Here is a 23,434-nt window from a genome sequence, read left to right on the forward strand (position 1 = left end):
AATTCACACTTCATGGCAGAAGAAAAACCAAGTCAACAAGTCCACATAACTCTCTGTAGACCTTAATGATCAAACTGTGGTAAGGCATAGATCAGGACAAGGGTATAAAACCATTTCTAAAGCTTCACATGTTCCCTGGAGTAGGGCAGTCTCATTAATTGTGAAATGGAAAAAGTCTGGAACCACCAGGACACTTATAGAGTTGGCTGTCTGGCTAAACTGAGTAACTGAGCAAAGAGGGCCTTGGTCAACGTGATGACCGAAATCCCAATGGTCACTCTAACAGAGCTTCAGAAATCCTCCCCTGAAACAGGAGTACCTGTTGGTAAAATTACCATCTTCGCAGCACTCCATCAATTAGGCATTTACGGTAGAGTGGCTAGAGTAAAGGTAATAGGACAGTCTGCTTGGCGTTTGCCAAACAACATTTAAAGGACTATCAGAGCTTGAAGAAAAAGATTCTCTCTTCTGATGAGACAAAAATCTAATTCCTTGGGGAAACTCTAAGCACTATTTCTGGCAAAGACCAGGCACTGCTCATCACCTGCATCATTATACCATCTCTACAGTGAAGCATGGTGGTGGCATGCCATGGAGGTGCTTCTTAGTGATAGGGACAGGGAAGCTGGTCAGAACTGAAGGAAGGATGAATACAGTACAGTGAAATACAGAGAGGTCCATGAAGAAAACCTGCTCCACAGAGCACATTCAATCTCAGACGGGGGTGATGGTTCAGTCTCTGACTGTTCTTGAGTGGCCCAGCCAAGGCCCAGACTTAAACCTGATAGAATATCTATGGAGAGGCCTGAAGATGGCAGTTTGCAGATACTTTCCATCCAATCTAATAGAACTTGAGGGGATCAGCCAGGAAGAGTGTAATGAACTACCCAAATTCAAGTGTGCAAAGTTTTCAATTTACCCAAAAAGGCTCGAAGCTCTAACTGCTGCCAAAGGGGCTTTAACAAAATACTGAATTAAGGTTATGAATACTCACATGAACAAGAGATTTAAATTTTTGATAAATTTGCAAACCATTCAGTAAACATGTTTTCAGTTGGTCATTATTAGTTATTGAGTATATACTGATGGTGAAAAAGAGCAAATTTATCCATGTAAAATGAAATCTAGAACAAAGTAAAGTGTGCAGAAAGTGAAGGGGTCTGAATACTTTCTTAATCCACTGTATGTAAACTTTGTTTCTCTACATAAAACCTTAAGTGTTCATTTAATGTTTTGAACATTGTTAAATCAGAACTTAATACATTATAAAATATTTGACCCCATCGCCAAACTTCCATTCATATGGAAGTAAAAATACAAAATCTAGGCCCAGTTATACCACTATATATACCACCAACTTTGTTATACTCAAGAAAAGAAAATATTCTGAAATCAGCCATTAAAAATGAAGATAACCCACAGTTTATCTTCTTACCTGAAATAAATATATTTAAAAAAAATCATGAACCAGGTACTATGTTTGGCCTTGAGTTTGGGCAGTACAGCTTTGAGGTAAATCTCAAATTAGTGCGTTTTTGGTTAACTGGCACCTGAAATCAGCCTCCCAGAAGAGACTACAGAAATGTACGCATGCGTGTTACTAAAAGTTAAAGCTTAAAAGTATTGTCCTGTCCAGGGTTGGTTCCTGCCTTTAACCCTAAACTGCATAAAGACTAAAGATCTCACTGACCCAGAATTGTAGAAAAAGTTCTTGCATTGCTTTACTTAACTAAAGGCGTCGTTTATCAGAATTAGATAGATAGATAGATAGATAGATAGATAGATAGATAGATAGATAGATAGATAGATAGATAGATAGATAGATAGATAGATAGATAGATAGAGCGAGCTTTATTTTTCTCCAGGAGAAAATTCGGCTTTTTACACAAACTGTTCAAATGCAAAAACTTAAACAAATAAATAAACACACAGTCTCTTTGGTCTGAAGACACACCAGAATTACTTTAAAGCAAGAAAATTAAAAAGAAAGCCTGACTAGGATTTCATGGCACTCGACTGTAAGAACTTTTTTTCTTTTTATTTCTTCGGGCGTTAAAAGTCTTGCAAGTGTTATAAGAGCGGCGGATTTCCACTGAGCTCTTTAATTAGCGGTGCCGCGCTGCTCAGGGTGTCGAGCGAGTCTTTGTGATAAAGTCTCAAAACAAGTCCACTTGTCATAACCGCTTCACGTCATTCCCTCTCTCTCCCTTTGAAATTTAACACAGATGCTGGAAAGAAAGAGATCAGATCACTTCCTAATAAGGCCGAGGGTGACTGAAAAATCTGAAGTACTGGACCATAAAAAAGCGAAAGGCTCACTACCTTGACCCCGCCCCCTTCTCCCCACCCTGGGCGCGCGCACGCACGTAAGTAAATGTGGTGCTGGGGCTGTTCGCTCGTGTGGCGCGCGCCGACTGATGCTCCAAACTCTGGTGGATGGTTCTCGGTTTGATTTGGCACGACACGATAACACGGCTTGTGCATTGCATGGTAAGTGATTCTTTACCTTGCTACCTTTTCAACAATCCTGCAGCAGGTATACAAGGGGAAAGTGTGAGATTCGTCGCCAGTAATTCGCTTGACTTTAAGTGCACGCTTCAAACTCGCGATGTTGCGACGCACACCCTTAAAAGTGAGGAAATTTAGAAATGTATTTAACAGTGTTTAACCGGTAAGTTTCACAGTAAACGCCTCTCATGTGGCAGCTGTGCAGGTTTTATCGGCAGGGTTTTAAATGCTCGTCATTTAAAGAAGCCTTAAAAAAATCTAAGCGGAGTGTTAGCATCACGAGCGCCTTGATCCCCGTGCTGGAGCCGGGTGCTTGCTCTATAAACCTTCACTGCAGCATGGGGTTTAAGTAAGATGTTTAAGACCTGTGCGGGTACCGGAGAGGCGATAATGACCTCATGCCAGTTTTTCAATGGTAGTGATATATAGCGACTCTCACAGAGCGCAGCATCACAAAGTGTCATACAAAGTAATTTTAAAAGTCCGGATCGAGCGCTTTCGTTGTTTTCCACCTCATTCCGCCATTCAGCTGCCTAGCGGCGCCTCACATAGGCCACTTGTTGACTTACACCAAAGTTTTTTGTTTTCCCTCAAGCAGGCTTTCCACTTCCAAGCGGAAATTTTGGGTGGCGATGTTTTTCTTTTTGTTGCTGTAGGACAAAAGTCATCGCGGATTTTATTTATTTATTTAAGATTGGTGGTATGATATGGCAACAGTAGTTGTGCACGATAAAGGAATGTTAAATAGGTTACACAAGCAATTTCTGAAACCTATAAAGGGTGTGTTTTGCATGAACCCTTAAACTTTCCGATGCAGAAAGTTTGCATTATGTGGTGCAGGTATGCGTGATATAAACAAGCAAAAAGATGTATTGCACTGTAGAAGAAATGAACCAGGAAAGCAACCATAATAAAGGAAGTGCTGTCTTTTGTCAACCCTAACTGTACCTACCTCACCAGATTAGTTGTCAGACCCCTCCTTCTACCATGTTAAGTTGGAGTTTCTGGGTGCTATGAATGCTAAGCAGATTTTCAGCCACAGAAGCCTGTTTGTTGTACAAACGTACATTTAGAGTTCTGGTTGTTATAGCTTGCTTTGATTACTGATCAGTTTGTTCATGTATTGCACTTCTCAATTGGGAGTAATGTACAGTTTGCAAATTGGGGGGTGGTTTATTCATTACAAAATCCTGATTTTGCAGCACTATCCAGATACAATCATGTACAAAGAGTAGCAAAACTGAGACACAACTAATTTGTATTTGCATTGGAACTGACAGGGGAGACCACCATAGTAACATATGTCTGTTATATTCATCACCATCAACAGAAGACTGTTTTATCTGCCTAACTGTAAAATAGCAATAATCCGATAGAGTGCAAACATGGTGACTGCATAATGTTTGTAGTGTTGATTCTTCACAATAAGAAGACTTTAACCACATGTGAAGCATCGCTCATACAATTTAACTTGCCATCTATAGGGACATTGTGTCCACCATTGACTGGCTAGTAAATCATACCTTAAGGCAATAACTTGTATTGTTGGGGTGCAATTCACATTTCATAGTCTGATATTTGGTGTCTCCTTGTAGCTCACATTATCTCAATTTACTAAACTTTAGTAACAAGGCCTGATGTGGATAGGTATAAGAACATTTTCTTCAGTGAGACCCAACCTTAGAACTGTTGACTATTGGATTCATATATGAAGATGATGCAGAAGTGACTTGTCTTATATATAGCATACAGTATATGGTAGATTATTCCATCAGCTACTGTATGTACATTCTGTAGACCATTGTTGTAACCCTCTGTGGAAGAGGAGCTGGTAAACTGGATCTACTGCCTGCCACAATGCATATCCAGTTATATCAACAACAGTGTAGGTTTTACACAGTACTAAAGATAACCTATTTGGCGTTGTCCTAGACCAGTGAATCTGGGTTTTAGAATCATCAGATCTTACTTAAATGCCCCCTGTTTTTTGTGCCACTTTTTGTGCAAATTGTACTACTCCATCTGACAGGAATGTTTTTTTTTTTGCAGTCCCAGATTGCTTTGTTAAATGGTTCACGTTTTTAACACCAGGTGGCAACAAAGGAGAAAGAAACAATTTCTAGTGCAATTGGAATGTTAGGAAAATGAACCTCTGGGTCTGGGTTCTTTTTGCAAAAACATTAAATATCTTGAGTACCTGGGTCAGTCTGTCCTGCAGAAGTCAAAATGCTGATAATGTTTAATTCATGCTGTGATATCTTGTGTTTGTCCAGTACTGGGTTTTCACATTGATAATGTCACTTCTCCAATATGCTTTGGGTCTGCTTCCGAGTCCAGGATGGAAGAACCCTATACTGAAGATAGTCCTCATCTGTACCAACACTTGAATCATGGCTAAAGAGTAACTGTCCCTTACATAGGCAGGCAGATCATTCCAGAATGCAAAGACCCTTTTGCAAAAGTTTTTACTGCCTACATTAGTTTATCTTGAGATTTACAAGGCGGTCTATATATTTTAATTAGTATATATTCTGAACCATAACCATTAATGTACAGTACTCAATAACAAAAAGACTATACCTTTCAGTGCTTTAAGTAAAAAGACATTCTTGCTTTAGTAAGTAAATCAGTAATGTTCTATTACAGAGTGGAGAAAGACGTTCATACTGTGAAATTTGGAAATTTTAATGACGACTCAGTGCTGTTGATAAACCCAAGCCGTCAGAGTTTACTTAACAGTTTCATGTTGCTGTCACAAGAATTTGTGTCATTGCCAGAACTAGTGATTTATCAATATCCAGGATCAAATAGAGTTAAATAGACATCATTTAGTTTTTTTCTATTGATCAGTGACGGAGTTTTCATATGAAAATAACAAAATTAAGGGGGATGAAGTCTGTCGGGTGCAAGGCACTAACCAACCATAGACAGCGTTTATATTTAATGCAAGGTTGGCTCACATGAACTCGCTCACTCACGAGGGGGCTAACACAGAAATGTTGGTTGACCTAAAGTTCATGTCTTTAAGATGTGGAAAGAAGGCCAAAGTAAGTAAGTAAAGGAAAAAAAAAAGATGCATACTGTTGGAGATGGCTGGGGTGGCGACCCGGCCGGGACGCCTAGGAAGACCGGAGGAGGGCTTACACCTTCCCCAGACCATGTGGGGGCGACTGCCCTTGTTCCTTTGGGGGCCACAGGTACAGAGCTTTGAAGCTCCACCCTGTAGGGGCCTGTGGTCACCGCCAGGGGGCGCCCCCATGCCTTTGGAGCCCTGGACCTCAGCACTTCCACCACACCCGGAAGTGCTGGGGGGAAGAAGAGAGGGGACACCCAGAGTGCTTCCAGGGATGCAGCCGGCACTTCCGCCACACGGGGGCGTGTCCATGGAAGATTGCCAGAACCCACCTGGAGCACATCCGGGTGCTATAAAAGGGGCCGCCTCCTTTCGGAGCTGGACTGAGCTGGAGAGGAGAGAAGGAGCTGGTCTGAAGAAAGGCATTGTGTGGCCAGGACTTTGGGGACTTGTGGGGTTCGTGGAGCACTTTAATAATTGTAAATAATGTATAATAAACGTGTGTGTGGTGAAACCAACGTGTCTGCCTGTCTGTGGCCGGGCCAGTCTCCACAATGCACATGGAGAAGGAGCAAGGAGCAAAATAACACAAATAGCAAATAAGGGCAACATTTGAGACCATGGCTCAGTGAGGTTGCAGTGCTAACTATTATGCAACTGTACTATCTGTCAAAGAATTAATTACCTTAAAATATCTGTAACTGATCACAAAGTAATAATATACTTGACTTTTTTGTCATTTTTAATTTCATTTAAGCAGAGGGAAAGAGCTGTACGCTATACATCTAGGTATGAATTTATAAATAAGTGTATAAGCAATGGGCGGCACGGTGGCGCAGTGGTAGCGCTGCCGCCTCGCAGTTAGGAGACCCGGGTTCGCTTCCCGGGTTCTCCCTGCGTGGAGTTTGCATGTTCTCCCGTGTCTGCGTGGGTTTCCTCGGGCGCTCCGGTTTCCTCCCACAATCCAAAGACATGCAGGTTAGGTGGATTGGCGATTCTAAATTGGCCCTAGTGTGTGCTTGGTGTGTAGGTGTGTTTGTGTGTGTCCTGCGGTGGGTTGGCACCCTGCCCAGGATTGGTTCCTGCCTTGTGCCCTGTGTTGGCTGGGACTGGCTCCAGCAGACCCCCGTGACCCTGTATTCGGATTCAGCGGGTTAGAAAATGGATGGATGGATGTATAAGCAATACTTCCTATCGGTTGTACTTTGCATAAAAATGTTATTGTGTGGGAACCCTGTTTATAATGTAAAGTGTCTGCTTTCAAAAACCCAATTTGGGAAGAATGCAATGAATTAAAGGGCACATTGCTCTGCATAAATGTTCAGCTGTATATCGGCACACTTAAGGAAGTCTGTAATAAAAACAATTGCCCATGGAGAAATAATTAATCAAAACAAAAAAAGGAAAGCAAAAATGAACTACTCCATTCTAATCAAAAACATCGATCAATGGGATCTTCAGAGTCAACAATAGTACCCTTTTTATAGTATTAGGCAAAAAAGGTATAAATGCATAAATAAATCTTTCATGAGTCCTTCTGGATTTTCATTTGATAATGTAAAGTTGTATATTTCTACTAGACCTAAAGTTGATATCCTCTTAAATATCTGAAGACCAATGAGCTCCATGGGGCCAAAGGAATGGCGTAGACACTATGGAGTTAGAGAAATTGTCTTAAATGAACAGTGCCTGATATTTTTGGACAGAAACATTGCCCATTTGTGTTTTTTAGGTAAAGTTTCAGCTACTGATTTGTTTAGGTGCAGTTCATATGATTTTTTGGGATGTTCCAATTCACTGACTGTAAGTTTAACAATTCCTTGGAGTGATCACAGAAAATACAAAGATGGAGGTTTGGAGTCATTAAACATTGCAAGGAGGAAAATGATTGGGAGGGGTGAATGGATGTCCAGTAGGTAAAAAGTTATTTAATCTGTCATATGAATTGTTCAGTTAGCTATGGCACCAATAAAATTAAACTTTCTGAATTAGAATGTTATTGCCTCCCATGCAGATGGAAATGAGAGTAAAGAAAACACCAAATGATGATTGAAAATAAATATTCCCAGCATGCTGTTTAGGAGAGTGCCTTGGAAAGTGTTTGTTATTTTTGCTGTTTGGAATGCATTCTACACTCATTTTAATCTTTCAACATTCTTGCCCTTGGTCACCTTTTGTACAGACCTTTGCAATTAAAAGTTTGTGCAAACTCCTCTGAACTCAAAGCTCAACTTATTAAAGCTTCTGTAGCCATTTTTATTTCTCTGTTTTGAGCAGTGCTGAGGGTGGCTGAGCCAGGATTCACACCAAGTACTCTAGAACTATTAGGTAGCAGCAGTATCTGTTTTAACTCTGTTTCACCCTGCTTGTATGTAGGAGAGTTGGTTTAGTGGAATTTCTAGTTTTGTGACCATTATCAAGCAGTGGCTAACATAACCAGGATGCAATAAATAAGAACAAAGAAAAAAAATCTTGCATTTTCAACCAAATGTGATGTAAATAAACCTTTTTGTGAATTTCTGTATTGATAAAATTATTGTAGGAAATGGCAGGTTGCTTAAGATTGGAGTTAAAGTAAAACTGGTTATAATGAAAATGGGTACGGTTTACAGTTCTCTAATACCTATCTGTAACAGTGGAAGACCTTCCCCAAATGTTCCTCCTGTGAAATCGGAGAGCCGCCACTACAAAATGAAAGTGGGATCTCGTTACCCTCTCTTAGTGCAAACACATTCAGTAGGTGTCTTATTTTTCAGTTCATTTGAGAGCTTGGATTTATGCCTGTATAAGCTCAAACCTATATCCTCCGCAAAATCAGCTTCCAGACCTTTAGTAATCTTTCTTTTTTTGGAATTTAAAGGTAATAAAAATCTAAATTAGCCGTCAAAGAAGTAGGCCTGCTATAGTTAAATGGTAAAGATTAATTCTTTCACAATAATCTTTTTCAAATTAGTACATTAAAGGTGAAAGGTTCTAAAGCTCTCTTCTGATTAACTTTTGATGGTGATTCCACAAAAAATTCGGCTAAAGTAAATGGACACCTGCTTTTGCTCACTTGCAGCTACATATGTTTTCAGACGTTGATCCTTTATTCATCTTATAAAAATCAAAAATATTGTGATTAGTGACACGTCAGAAAGAATTTATATCTGTTTACAAATACGCAAATATGATCCACGTTTCAAAGCCATGTCAAGATGTCCTGCTAACAGATGTGTGAAAATGTACATTAAAAAGTTAACCTGAGATAAAATGTGAAACTTGTCTTCTGCAGACTGTATCGAGGTGGTTAGGTCAACTTCATTACAGCTCGTAGAGAACGGGCTAGATTCTGAACAGGGTTGTGGAGTTGGGAGTCGGAAGCAATTTGTGAGTTACTGGAGTTGAAGCTGGTAAAAATGTACCAACTATGACTCTGTCTAAATATAAATTGTAATATAATGTGTTTAAAATTTCCAGTTTCACATATACCAATTTGACTAAACTTTTTTTTTTCTATACTTTTCCTAAAATATATTAAATTTTTTAAGTTTAGTCTTTTGTTTAATGTTACTCAGTGTTTATAAGCTACAACATCATTGCTAAGGGCTTTAAACCTGAACTTTAACGTGCAAGAGTGCTAAAGTAGCCTGATGATTCATGCTGTAGTGATGAAATACATGTATCTTGGATGTTGTGTTCTTTCAATGAACATAGTAAATATATTAATATAATTACAAATAGAGGAGTCAAAATCCACAGTACCAGAAATTGAGTAACAGGAGTTGGAGTCAAAGGTTTTGTGTGCCGACTCCACAACTGTGATTCTTAACTGGTCACTGTGCAAACAACAAATTCTCCCTCTTTAAGGATTTTCCTTTGTGTACTCTAGTTTTCCTCCCATATTTCAAAGATGTGCAAATTAGTTTCACTATTCAAACTTTACTGATATGTATGAGTGTGGATGTATCTTTGTGTATAATCTGTGAAGGACTGGCATATTTTCTAGGATTGAATATAGCAGGAATAGACCCCAGCTGAGTAAACCCTAAATTGAAATATGTGAGCTCAGAAAAAGGGATTTGTTTTCTATGCATTGCTTTCATAACTCACAATTTAACACTGCTTTCAAGTAAGACTGCAGTTTCTGTGGCAATTGAATTATTTGTATGCAGATCTTGGCTAAGATGTTATCTTTTCCACAGCTTCAGTGGGGCAGAAAATGTCTAGATTGCCAAAACCCTACACTCTTTCATGGGGGAAACGTTACTCGGTACAATAGGAGTTGTTTTTATTTCTAGTCCTCTCTAAACCAAGAGAAGGAAAATATACTAGATTAAGTTACAGAACTGCATAAGATACAACTTTGAAGTTTTGTAGAACAGCAAAGGGATATTCCGTTTTAAATTTTTCAAATGTGTATTATTAAACACATTTTTGACTTTTTTTTTTCTGATTATGAAATTATTTATTTAATGCATTTGGTTTTTAACATTGTCGGTTATTAGGATGATAAACGTGCATTGTTTCTGATATGATTCTGATACATATAATGTAGTTCTTGTTGAATGCAGTGTCAATGCTGCAATGGTGTGTATTAGTAATATACAACTGTGTTGGACAGGAACATCATTTCTGGGATCTTAATAAGGAATGCTATTTGTCTGGGCAGAGCAGAGGAGACTGAAAAAGTAGGAGAGAGGGAAGCTGTACAGATGGAACAGTTTCTTTGGATAAAACAGAAGCCTTAAGTTTGGCCAAATAAACTGTCGTTCTTGGCCACTGTCTCTAGTTTTTTGTCTCGGTTTACGATAGACTTATTACCACACTAATTTACTACTGGCGGCATGGTGGTGAAGTGGATAGCACAATGTTCTTACAGCTCCAGAGATCTGGGTTTGATCTTTGGTTTGGTTGCCATCCCCAAGGGATTTGCACAATCCCCCACAATATTTCTTCATATTTTTTTCTTCTTTCCTCCTGCACTTTAAAGGTACAGTGCATGTTATATTAAATGCAGTCTCTACACTGACCTAGTATGAGTGAGTTTCTGCCTTGTGGACCATGCTACTGGGATGGACGTGAACCATAAAAGTTTTTTGTGAATAAAATTATTTTTTTACAGAATGTGTGCAATTTTAAGATAACAATAAGAAACAATAATAAAAATAAATAGGGACTGTGTCCAGAAGGAGTCTGTACAACTAATAAAAAAGGGAAGTGACCCACAGCCAGCTACAAAAGAAAGGCAACAAGTAGGGTGACTTCCCATTAACACTAGCCAACAGATAAATAATCACCCCAAGCTTGGTGACCAAAATCTAGTCCATGGCCTTGGGGCTCAGAGGCTCTGTTAATCCTCAAAGTTAGGTTATAGAAAGATTTCCAAGAGTCAACAGAAATGGAAGAGGGCTATTTCTAGCTAGAGGCCAGTGATGGCACCCAGACAGAACAACATGTGCAGGATTGGATATGTTTGAGAGAATATGGAAAGGTCCAAGAAAAGGAAAATTTGGACAGAGAATGGATTTTTCTTCCAGATTAAAATTGATAGTCTTTAAATATAATGGCATTTGTCAACATCGAAAGACCTAAATATTTAATTATGTTTTGTTGCTTTTGCCTCTCCATAAAAGGTAAAAATGTAAAGTAAAAAAAATATGCATTTTTAACAACACCACCACATCTTTGTACTTTTTTTGGATGGTGACATAAAATGCCAATACAACTTCATTTTCTGTGTGTACATTTTATGGCGCAAATAGTTTATTAACTTAACTTTCTGTTGTATAGTGGGTAATTTTTATTTATTTTCAAAATTGCACCCTTCTTATATTTTTCACGGTAAACTGACAAACATGAACATCAAGCAGTAATTCCAAGATCACTATAAAAATGGATGTTCTGTGGCATGATACAAATCTCTTAAATATTATGGTGCAAACAGAGCCTGTTTGATCTTTACTAAATTGAGCCAGCTTTGCTTCAGTATAAGATTCAGAGTGACAAAAGGTTTATGTGGGGACAACACTGAAATTGCAAGCTGAAATTGTTAAGATTGAGATGCTACTTGTTTCAACAGGACACTTTGAATAAAATTTCCACCTCTTGTAAACTTTGTTTGATTATGAGGACTGTCGGACTTTAAAAAATAAAATATTGTTGACAGTTTGCTATTTTAAAAAAAAAACAAAAAAACTTTCTGATGGGTTTGCATTTATTTTTAAATTGAAAAATGAAGTCTATAAACTGTTGGTAAAATAGATAAAAAGTAATAAATCGCACACTTGCTTGAGCCAATCCTAATTGAAAGCAGATGACTTAAATAGTAGTACTTACTAGTAACAAAGCTCTTAAAGAATTCCTTTTTTCCAGCTGTTTGCTGGCAGGCAAGGTCTTGGCATTCATTTCTTCAAAACAACACTGAAATCTGCTGAATTTTACAGCACAGTGTCAGATCTCAGTGTGCTTTTGGTGTTCCAAATTCCATGCACTGTTTTACTTTGAATAAGCACCCATCAAGCACCCACCCACCCTCCAGATTTTTTTTTTTGGTTTTGAAATATCAACTGCAGATTTATATCAAACTATATGATATCTGTTTTCTGAAATTACATTCTGATTTATACAATAATCACATTTTATAGTATCCCTTGGTGAGTACCACTTCTTTAAATACTGTGACCAAGATTATAGAAAACAAATGTAAAGGCTTTGAGGGTATTTTTCTGACATATGTAGTAAGTAGTAACTAGTCTTAAGTAAACCCTTCTGGTTCTGTTCAGCAGTAGAAAATATTTCTGTGAGTTTGAATTGACGATGATAAATAGCTTTCATTTACTGTACTGTATTTGTTTTTTTACTGTATTGCCTTTTTATTTTACTTTGGGAATATAATTGTTTAATTCCTCATGCTCGATAATAAAATAATAATCACAAATCTGGATCATAAAAAGAACAGATCTTACTGTGAAAAATACCAGTTACAATATAAAATGGGTGAATGACATTTTTGAAGATTGTTTGTTTGTTTATTTTTGTCTATCCTCTTGGCTAAGGTAGTTGCATGTTCTGTTTATACTTCTGTTTTTTAACTTTTTTTCTATCATTTTCAATATTTGCATAATCTAGATCTGTAATGACCAACAGACAAAGCTGCGTATGTATGTTTTTTTTATTTATTTATTTAATGCTAGACAAGAGTATAGCCTATTACATGGTGAGTGACTATTTTGGTTTAGTTACTGATATGTCTTGACTTCTGGATGTTGTTCAGTTTGCCTTTAATTGAAGCTTAAATGGATACATATTATTGACCTGTACAGTCAGACTTTTGATCAAATAGAGATTCAGGTACAGCAAAGTCAAAATTTTAAAACTGTGCTCTTGATTTTTGTACTTGCATGTAATCCTCATCTTGATTGATGGAAACATTGAGTGCCTAATTTTTGTGTTCATATCCTTAACTTGCACTTGACCAAGGTAATAGTACCAGTTCAGTGGTACAGTTATATGGGACTCTTCACTGAGAATTGGTTCAAAATGCTTAAGCACATTTGTATCCATTATACAGTAACATTAAGTTACTAAGTCAGTAGTTAAACATACCGTAACAAAAATTTGCTAGTCTAAAGTATAAGGCCTTGTGATTTACTGGTGTCCATTCCAGGGCTTTCGTCCTGCCGATTACCCAGTGGTAATGGAATAGTCTCTGGTTGAAGTGACCCTAAATTGGATTAAGTTTGACTTGAAAATAATATGTAATGAAGTTGCTTTAATATAGATAAAGCTAGTGGAGTGAAGGGTCTCCAGTTATCCGAAAAGGCAAAGGGGAGGGTTGGGCACTGTTGTTTTATGGGCAAAGTCACCATTGAGAAGAGCATGCAGACAATCTCTGTGAAGACTTCACTGCTTCTTACTTTAATCTGATCCAATCCGGGTTCTAGCTATTTGCTGGAAGGAAGGGTAGGGTTGAATGGCTTAGATTATCATTTAACATGTCTTTTAATCAGTGTGAACAATGCAAGTAAAAAATCTTACAATTTTATGTCTTGCTCTGCACATTATCTGGCTTTGTGTGCATTTGTTCTATTTTCAGTATAAATTTGGCCAATCTTTTATGAAAGACAATGGTTGTGTTGATTAATACTGTGTTCAGATGAAATGTGTTAAAGTGTGTGGGATGGTGACAGTATACTCACTCTTATTTTGCATATTTATACTTCCAAGAGCAAGTAATCGTTTTTGCAGCAATGTCAATATACAGTACTTGTGAATGACCTGAAAGTAGGCTGCTCTGATAGAACTTTGAGTCTTTTAAAAGAAGCACAGGTACCCCTAAAGACACATCTTCTTCCTGCCAAGTTAGTGAAATGGGGTGTGTGTATGACAGAACATGTATAATGTGGGTCCAGACTTGGTGGTAATCTGAAGTTTTTTTTAATAATCCTGATGGAGGTCAGTAAGCAACTACATGAGTCAAATAGCTGTGTTTGGTGCATCCTTATGACATATGAAGTTACAAAATCCTTCATGGGATTGGGGTAATGGCAGTATGTGGTGTTCAACACAAGAGAAGGGACTTTGTGCATGGTTGCTTTTATTCTGTTTTGTCATTTCACTTTGCATATTTACTTTGTAAATTCAGTGCCTTCTATATTACATTTATGATAGAATAAACCCTGTTGAAGGGAAAGGCACAGTTTACAAGCAGAACTTATGAAGAAAATATTGAATATTTCAGACTGTCCAAGTATAAATTGTCATTTATCAAAGGCTTACTGATTATTTTTTTTTTGTTATTTTTTTGTTGATTCATCATTAAATCCAACTATATATACTGAAGATGGCATCCACATTGACAGTAATTGTTTAGTAAAATGTGGTTATGGGGAGGTGTTATGTCTCTTTAGTGTTTTGTATGAAGGCAGTTAGAAAATAATACTTAATTGTTAAAATGAGATGTCCTGGGAAAGTTGCTACATAAATTAAATGATTGCAGTGCATTGACAGATTGTTGAAGTTCTGCTACTTTAGTTTCTAATGCATCTCGAGAATAACATATATTAATGTGTTTATTTGATAATGTAGATTATTGTAGAGCCTGGAGGAGGGAGAGCGAGGTTTGGCATTGTTACTGAAAGTCTTCTGTAAATTGCAAGTGGCTTACACAGTGGTAACTTTGGTGGTCTGTCATCTGATTTCAAAAATTATTCACACTGTTTCAAAGCATTCCAACTGGAGGTTTTCTTTTCAGACAGAAACCATTCTCTTCATTTAAGGTTCAGTATAAGATTAAAGTGAATTGTAATACTGCTGTCCTTGTGGTTGCCATATCCACCCACGTTTGCAAACTCATTCCATCTTGCTTCCAAGTCATTCTTTATTTTTCCCTGCAAACAACTCGTGCTTCTCTCCATACTGAAGCATCAAACGGGTAAGAGAGTCCTAATCTATGAATTACTTTTGGTATGGAATCATGGCCTGTGTAAATGTGCACCTTTTTGAGGAAGTTTTTTACTTGCCATCATAATGTTTATTTTATTGAGTGTATTTCTTTGTGTGAACTTTCACAGAGTAATAGAAGAAAATTATAACTAGGGGTAGATAGTACAGACAAAAGTTGACATCACAATATAATTAAAAAAATATATTTATAACAGTATAATGTATATGCTTATACATTTCAGACTGATTCCAGCTTACAACAACATTTATTTCTATAGCACGTTTTCATACAAATGATGTAGCTCAAAGTGCTTTACATGATGAAGAAAGAGAAAAAAGACAAAATATATAAGAAAATAAGGGAACATTAATTAACATAGAATAAAAGTAAGGTCTGATGGCAAGGGAGGACAATAAAACTCCAGATGGCTGAAGAAAAAAAAAAATCTGCAGGGGTTCCAGGCCACAAGACCGCCCAGCCCCCTCTAGTCATTCTACCCAACATAAATGACCTCAATCAGTCCTCATTGTATTCAGGGTTTTCTTGGATACTTTCGTAGTTTCCCCTTTGAACAAAAACAAGGTGCCCAAACAGACTTTAATATTACCTTTCAAAACATCTTTGTAAACGTTAATAAAAACTATATAAAGACAAACCAAAGAAAATGTGTATCTACAATGTCTGAATGCTCCCTCAGAGGTTATCAGAAAAAAGCCCTACAATGCAGCCTACTAAAGAAAAGGTTTCACAATTGTCACACAACTGAAATCAAGTGATCTCAAGAGCATAATTTTTAGTTTTCAAAATCTTTCTAAAGCAATCGAGGTTTATAGACAATTTTCAAAAAAGATATTCTAATGAAGAAAGATCATTATTTGTACCAAACAAAACATCTTTCATTCCATCATTTCTAACATTGAAGACCTATTATATTTCAACATGATGTAAAAATTACTAATTGTAGCTTCCTTGTAATTTTATACTTCAACTTGGAAAAATACCAAATTTATTTTTTTATCTTTTCATAGTCCTGGTATGTTAATTTATGAAAACATTACTTTTTTTTTTTTTTCAGGCAAGAATTTTAACAGATATTAATCCACGTCTTGAAATTGCATAAATATTATAAACCGTGTATCCCCTTTGCTTTAGAAAAAAATTAAACCAAGTAAATAAACCATTTGTGAGATTCAACCATTTTAAAAGAACACAGGTTTTGCGCCTCATCTTGGCAAATTTCTCTATCACTACAACAAACTTTCAGCCCCTACAGGACTAGTGTGTGTTCTAGCTTGTGTTGTGAATACTGCATACTCCACTTTTGGGAGTCACCTGCTTTTGGGTACATTTTTTTTCTTTCAGGTTATAAACAAATAAATTATTGTTTTAAATCAACAAAATGTTGGACTATAATACTGCATTTTAATTATATAGCACCTTTTCCATGCTCATGCACCTAAATACTATGAAGGAGAAGATAACAGTAAGAATTACTGCTGAACCTTATTTGTATGAGCTAGAATATACTAATGAGGTGATCCAACAGATCAAAGAGGAAAGAACAGAGTAGAGCAGAATTTGAAAGGCAAAACATGCCACTGGAAGGTGCAGCAATGCAATGGACGAGTGGTGATTGGTAGTGCACATTTGGAAAATGTGAAGTTCTTGCAACTCAGGAAGAGTCCCTTTGCTGTAGGGGTGTGGATGTGCTGCCTCCACTGCTAAAAAACGTAGAAATTTCAGGGGATTAGCCAAATTGTTACGTGAGGCCGCAGTATGTGCAACAGATAAGGACAAAAGTTTTCAAATTTTCCAAAATTAGACTAGGAGAAACAATCGCAATCTGAATAATCAAATGGAAAGCTTTTATTAGTGTAAGTTTGTTTGTTGATCTTATTTTTTGTAGTTTTAGGGGTCTCACACGTCAACGATGACATCTGAGTGACCATATGGAGAGTGATGTTATTACAGACAATAACCAGGTACACAATTCAAACCCATGATGCTAGATCTGTGAAGTAAAACCAGTAACGGTTGTTCCACCTTGCCGCTGTACATAAGAGCTACCCATTTATACAGTATTCAGTTTGTGCATGAGTGACATTGCTATTGTTATTACGTGGATCTACATTTCAGCCTGCTTCAGGTGTAGCTATAGTAAACTGACTCGCCTGAAATACATTTGCAGTTATCTTCAATAATGTGCAGTCAGGAACATGTTTGGTTTTTTTTTTTCCTGTCTTTGGCTGCAAGTACTTTTCCATGGAGAAATGAGCACTTGCAGGTCAAATTTTAGTAGGTTTTTCAATTGAGTGCTCGCATCTAACCTATAATGTGCAAGAACAGAGAGGGTAGTTTTAAAATTTATTAAAATAAAAATCCTTTACATTGGAACATAATTTTGTGGCAAATTAAGATTATTAAGAAATAATTTGCCTTACACAGACACACAGTCTTTTCAAGGATCATTAAACATCTTCTTGTTTGTGTTTATAGGCCCTTTAAGAAAGGATCGTTATGAACTCCCGACGCTAGTTAGGGATGCCACTTCTCTACCTCTTCAAGGGGGATTACTTTCCATATGAGCCTTCACGCTGCACCAGCCGTCGCATTTCTTTTGCACTATTGTGCAATTCATTTTACCTCCTTTTTAAGCTCCTTCAGTTTGCTTTGTTACACCTTTTCTCTTGTGGAAGCTCGCCTGCATGCTCTGTCACAGGTTGACTTGCTACAATGACATCGCAAAATATGACCTGTAAATATTGATGAAACAAAAGTAGCTGGAGCCCAACTGCCAACCTGATTCTGCCTTCCACATAATCCAACATACTGTATGTGCTGATACTCCATAGAGCAGTAATCTTGTGAGGAATAACATAAATTCTTCCTATGTAAAAATACTTTTAAAACTAGATCTGTGTGAAGCTGGTCAGCTGTCGGAGAAATCATGTTTTGTTTACTAAAAGTGAAATAAGGTAATAGGAGCCCTCAGTATTCTTAAACACAATTGGTCTATACTGCTGATACTGCCAGTACCAATGAAAATTCTGGCAATATTCTATGAACAGAGAGATTTTTTTTTTTTTATAGGAAAGTCAATGCAAGAGTGTAATGCTAATGGAAAGGCTTTATTTTTCCTAGTTCTTTTAGAACATTAGCTTTAGGAAGATAAAAAGTTGAAAGATTTTGCTGTTGATGTCACAGTTGTACAGTACTTTCAACAATAGAGAGGCTGAGGCTGCTGCATTGTGTACGAGCGGATTAGAAACGGCCACTAGCTCACTTTAAGGCTAGCATGAATGTTTGACTGCTATTGACTTTAAAAAAACATAGCAGAAAAGTGACTCATTTACAGCAGCATATTGTTCTATAAAAGGAAAAAATCTAGAGAAAGTCAGAATTTAAACAAAAGCAAATGTTAAATCATTCAATGCTAATGTAAAAATGAACATTTCCAGTTTTCTTTTATTTTTTTTGTTTCCTTTCAAAATGAATGGGAGGATTCTGCAGTTAAAGTATTTTAAAGTTTTGAGTACATACTTAGTGTGTCTTGCTTTTTTGATAGCATTTTAATTAAAAAATATTGGTCACTTGACAGCAGCCCTGCATTCTCGTGTTTTTTGGTCTTGGGATATTGGTCTTAATTTGGTAGTATTTAAATGTAAATGGCTGTGTTTAGGATGGCTACCAGTTTGACCACCAATATGTATTTGTTTGAGTTGCATTGAATAACCATGGATAATGAAAACGTCTTCTTGATGCAATCTCTTAAATCATTTTCAAAATTTGCTTACTGTAGGTCTTTATCCTATATCTTGTTTTTAGATTGTTCCTTTTGCCTACATGTGTCACTTTATACTAGTCTACAATAAACTTCCTTTTCCAAGTATTTGTCCAGTTTTCCAGACTTGTGCCAAATTCATCATAACTTGAATTTTACTTTCAACATAATTGAATACATTTCTTTCAAAGTCAATATCTAAGAGTTTAAAGAACAGTCAAGAGACTCAAATGATAACAGAATGTTTCTATTTTGACTGCAGTTGCATTTTTTACTGAATGGTCAATGGACACAAAGAGTAAAAATTCCAAGAAATGGCACAATTCCATATCATGACAATATTTGAGGAATTGCATGGTAATACCATACCATTTCCAAAGTCCGCATAATGCTGAGCAGGGTCATGGGGCACCAGTCCATTGCAGAATGACCATACACACCAGGGCCATTTTAACATCTCCAGTCCATCAGACTTCCATGTTTTTGGACAGTGGGAGGAAACGCATGCAGATATAGAGAGAATCCTGATCTCCTTACTACAAGGCAGCAGCTCTTACCACTGTGCCATCCTAAAATGTTTTATTTTCTTTGTGCCAAATTAAGAATTGCTCTTTAGATGTGTGCTAGTGTTAGCAGTCAGTATTGTTGCCCTTTAACCAGAAAAGCCTTATTCACATGAGAGGAAAGAGTTCAGATCACCAGTTGTGGGATTTTCGAAGTAATGCAAGTATTAAAATTGAAAATTAAGAAAAAACTTAACCTTCTAAAACCAAGTAAATTTTTGTTTAGTTTCCAACTTCAACACTTCATTTTTGTTGTAAATACAGTATATAGTGCAGTAAATGTTTTAACATCTTCAAACAGAATACACAATTTTCCTGTTTAAAATAAATGGAATTGTATTGCAGTTTTCCCTAAAGCATTTGTTTTGGTGTTAACATTTTTCAAAGCTTGAAATGCTTTTGTTCAAATACTGTATGGTAGGCCTGCACATTTTACTCAATACTAGGGATCAGGATGTTTACCAATTTCATGTTACTTGATTTGCTGATTCCTATTTTTTTTTTTTTCTTTTCTTTATTCCTTTAAAACATTTTTACACTAATCTCCTGCATAACCAGGCAAAGAAGTTTATGTCCTATAGTAAAGTGCATTTTTAGAATTACATGATAGACCACAGGTGTTAACTGTTCCTTTTTTTCTTTTTTTTTTTTTATTAATAAAATTAACAAAATTAAATTCTGTAGGCTTCTTGTTCAGTGACCATAAAATACTAAAATAAATACAATTTTCTTAAAATGTATAGTTTACCATATTGTGCATATTTTAGTAAAATATGTACAAAAATAGGTATCCATAGTACATATGGCATAAAAGATAATACAATGCTTTCTTATAATTACAAGCTGTGATATTATTTTTTCTGTCATGTACCTAAAACGCTGAAACAAGGCTTAATTTAAAACTGTAGTTTTCATCATCTCTCTAACAACAAATATTTATTTTAATATTCCAATAAATATATAATGTGTATGTATTCTTTTTCCAATTAAAGTGTAACCTGCTGCATTTTAAACAAGCATGCTGTCCAAACTCGGAGTGTTTGTTTTAGTTTAAAGCACAAAATAAAGGTCTGAATTCCTTGAAGTAGCTTTTGTTGCCATTTGTCTAGTTACACAGGACAATTACTTTTTTTTCCAATTTCTTACTCTCTTTAACAAAAGCTAATATACCAATCGCTTCTTGTTCCCTGATAAAACAAGCTTCTTCTTGCTACTTTTTGTTTAGACTGCAGGAAGTTTGCTTCAAAAGAAGAAGGAAAAAAAAAAACACACACTGGCTCAACTACCATAATATCTTGCATAAAGGTGCACTACAACTACATTACTGCCAAACTTCGAAAAATAGGGGCTGAAAAATACTGTTTTTTTGTGATCGACCTTTTTACCAATCAGCCTTTTTAGGGAAAATTGTCTGATTTCAATCATCGGCTAATCATTTGGAGCATCGTTACAATGTATGTACAGTATGTGATGTGAGTTTTTAGGACCTTCATCTGCTCATTTTTTGCCATTAAAGATTTTTCTATAAATAATAATGCCAAGAATTTTTTACTCAAATTTTCAAAAAACTGAAATTACACAGAAACAATTTGTATTAGAATGAGAAAAAAACAAAAATATCAACTAATTTTTAAAATGTGCTTTTATAATGGATAAAATTATTTTAATGCACCAGCACCATATACATATCTTCAACATCAAATTAAAATAGAAGAATCTATTACCTTTTGTATACCACTGAGAGGAATTTCAGAGCAAAATTATTTGTATTTAATACAAGGACCTAAAAATGTGTTTTTGGTTTAGTAGCAGTACATAAATGTGGCTTGTAAGACATTTTTCTGTGGTAATCATTCCTTTCCCCCTTTTGATTATTTTCTGAAAATAATTAACAGAACACTGGTTGGATTCTCTGTTTCAAAAATAGATGCATTTACAATTTGCTGCCAGGATTGTTAGTGGCATGACAGATGTTTTGTGTTTAGCCAATTATTAAGGAACTATAGACTCTTTAAAGATGTTAAATACATGTTATGTCCCAAATTTAGGAATTAGTCATTAGAAAATCTTGCTGTTAGCTTTTCTTGTCATTTTAAAGACAATTGCCTGTAACAATACAAAGCAAGCTATGTATTCTTCTGAACCTCATTATGTTGAAGATGATGATGTATTATTGGCAATACAGAGAAATGGTGGTTTTATGTTGTAAAACAAAATAAGACTAATTAAAATAGGGTCAAATGAAAATGCATTTCTTTCTTACCTATGTGTAGGAATCATGTAGCCATATTTAACTTTTGTAAAGCTGAATGGTCATAGCTGAGACCCTAAATGGCTTTATATGTATATTGTATTCAGAAATTAATGGTTGAAGGAAGTTGGATGGATTTTGTAATTTGTTAATTAAAAATTAAACAAACCACAGTCTTTTAGGAAATAATTGTTAGTCATCTGTGTTACTGGTTAACTTGATGGTCAGATTGTTCCGTTCATGCATGTGTAGTATACATCTGTAAATACCAAAAGGTCTCTTTCCCCTCCAAATTCTTACTTTTTGTATTGAATTCATTATATTGCTTTCTCTGCAAATGTGTGAGTAATCAGTCATGATCTGCAAGCAGTATAAACTTGTAGATGGGATGCGTGTAAAATACAAATCTTGGTAGCTGGAAGAAAATCATTGTATACAGAAAGTTCAAATAGAAAGCAAAAAAAAGAACAATTCATGGTATAAGGAGTCCTTCCAGTAGTTCTTTTCCAATAGCAATAAACAGCAGCGTTGGCCACTTTGTAGCAAACTAGGTTATGCCTATGACGTCTTAGCAAGTATTCCTATTGTGGTAAAGGTCTGTGCTATCCATGGTGCCACAGTTCTTTTTTACCTGTAATATCTTGGTTATATTTTATGGAACAGCTTTTTTTGGGGTTATTAGGTGTGGGAGTCCTCGCTGGGTGACTGTATGTTGTTAACATTTGCATTCTCAGTTACGTTTGGTTAGTGTTGACGTGAGGAAGAAGGTGCAGTTTAGTGCATTTGGGTTGCAGATATAACATTAAGGCAATTACAGTGCAATTCACTTACTTTAGTATTTGGTGATGGCTCGTCCGCTGCTCACTCAACATTTATTTATATAGCACATTTCTATACAAATGTTGTAGCTCAAAGTGCTTACAAGATGAAGAAGGAAAAGTTAATAAAAATATAAAAGTAAGATATCAAAGCGAATTTCCCCATAAGAAATAATGGAAGCTCAGATAATTTGTTCCACAACCCAAAACCATCCATCCATTATCCAACCCGCTATATCCTAATACAGGGTCATGGGGGTCTGCTGGAGCCAATCCCAGCCAACACCGGATGCAAGGCAGGAATAAACTCTGGGTAGGGTGCCAGCCCACCACAGGGCGCAAACACACAAACCAACCACAAACCAGGGACACTATAGGATCGCCAATGCACCTAACCTGCATGTTCTTGGACTGTGGGAGGAAACCCACGCAGGAAGAACATGCAAACTCCACGCAGGGAGGACCCGGGAAGCGAACCCGGGTCTCCTAACTGAGAGGCAGCAGTGCTACCACTGCGCCACCGTGCCCAACCCAAAACTATTCATATAAAAATGATTAATACAAAATATAAAGTAAAAATACATAAAACAACTTAACCTGCACTTATCCTTTGAAAAGAATCATGTCTGGTGTGAGTGAGTTTCTAAACTCTTGTGGGATTCCACCCAACGAGACATGTGGAAGAGCATCCTCAGGCTCCCAGCGCTGTAGTAGTTCGCCATAAAAGCGAATCTGAAAAGATCGGGGACATGCTATAAGCGCCTGTCATTGATGGGTGATACAAGGAACTTTATAAATGCACATGGCACAGTATTACTTCGCCACGAACCTGGGCATGACCCTTCCTGACTGCTGTCTCTGTGTATGGGAGAGTGGCAGTTCCCACTACAATAAATAACCATGCTGTTCCTGTTTCAAGCTGATTAAAACCTGGTGTCGCTAAATTACTGAGACTCGGCTTTGTGTTTTGGGGTGCAAGACAGAGACTCACACGTTACAACATACACACGTGG

At 36.6% G+C, this 23,434-nt stretch overlaps 1 protein-coding gene and 1 long non-coding RNA gene across 3 annotated transcripts in view; one reads left to right on the plus strand and one right to left on the minus strand.

Moving 5' to 3' along the window:
- The window catches only part of LOC120531738, a 70,451-nt gene that overhangs the window by 34,246 nt on the left and 12,771 nt on the right, over positions 1–23,434 (minus strand). The window lies entirely within an intron of this gene.
- Positions 2,299–23,434, plus strand: part of mylka (myosin, light chain kinase a) — a 272,709-nt gene continuing 251,573 nt past the window's right edge. For both annotated transcript variants that reach the window (XM_039757417.1, XM_039757418.1), the window contains exon 1: positions 2,299–2,490. The gene's annotated coding sequence lies outside the window, so the exon portion shown is untranslated. The remainder of the gene's footprint in view (positions 2,491–23,434) is intronic.

The sequence above is a fragment of the Polypterus senegalus genome, chromosome 6 (genome assembly GCF_016835505.1).
Source record: "Polypterus senegalus isolate Bchr_013 chromosome 6, ASM1683550v1, whole genome shotgun sequence".
Lineage (NCBI taxonomy): Eukaryota > Metazoa > Chordata > Cladistia > Polypteriformes > Polypteridae > Polypterus > Polypterus senegalus.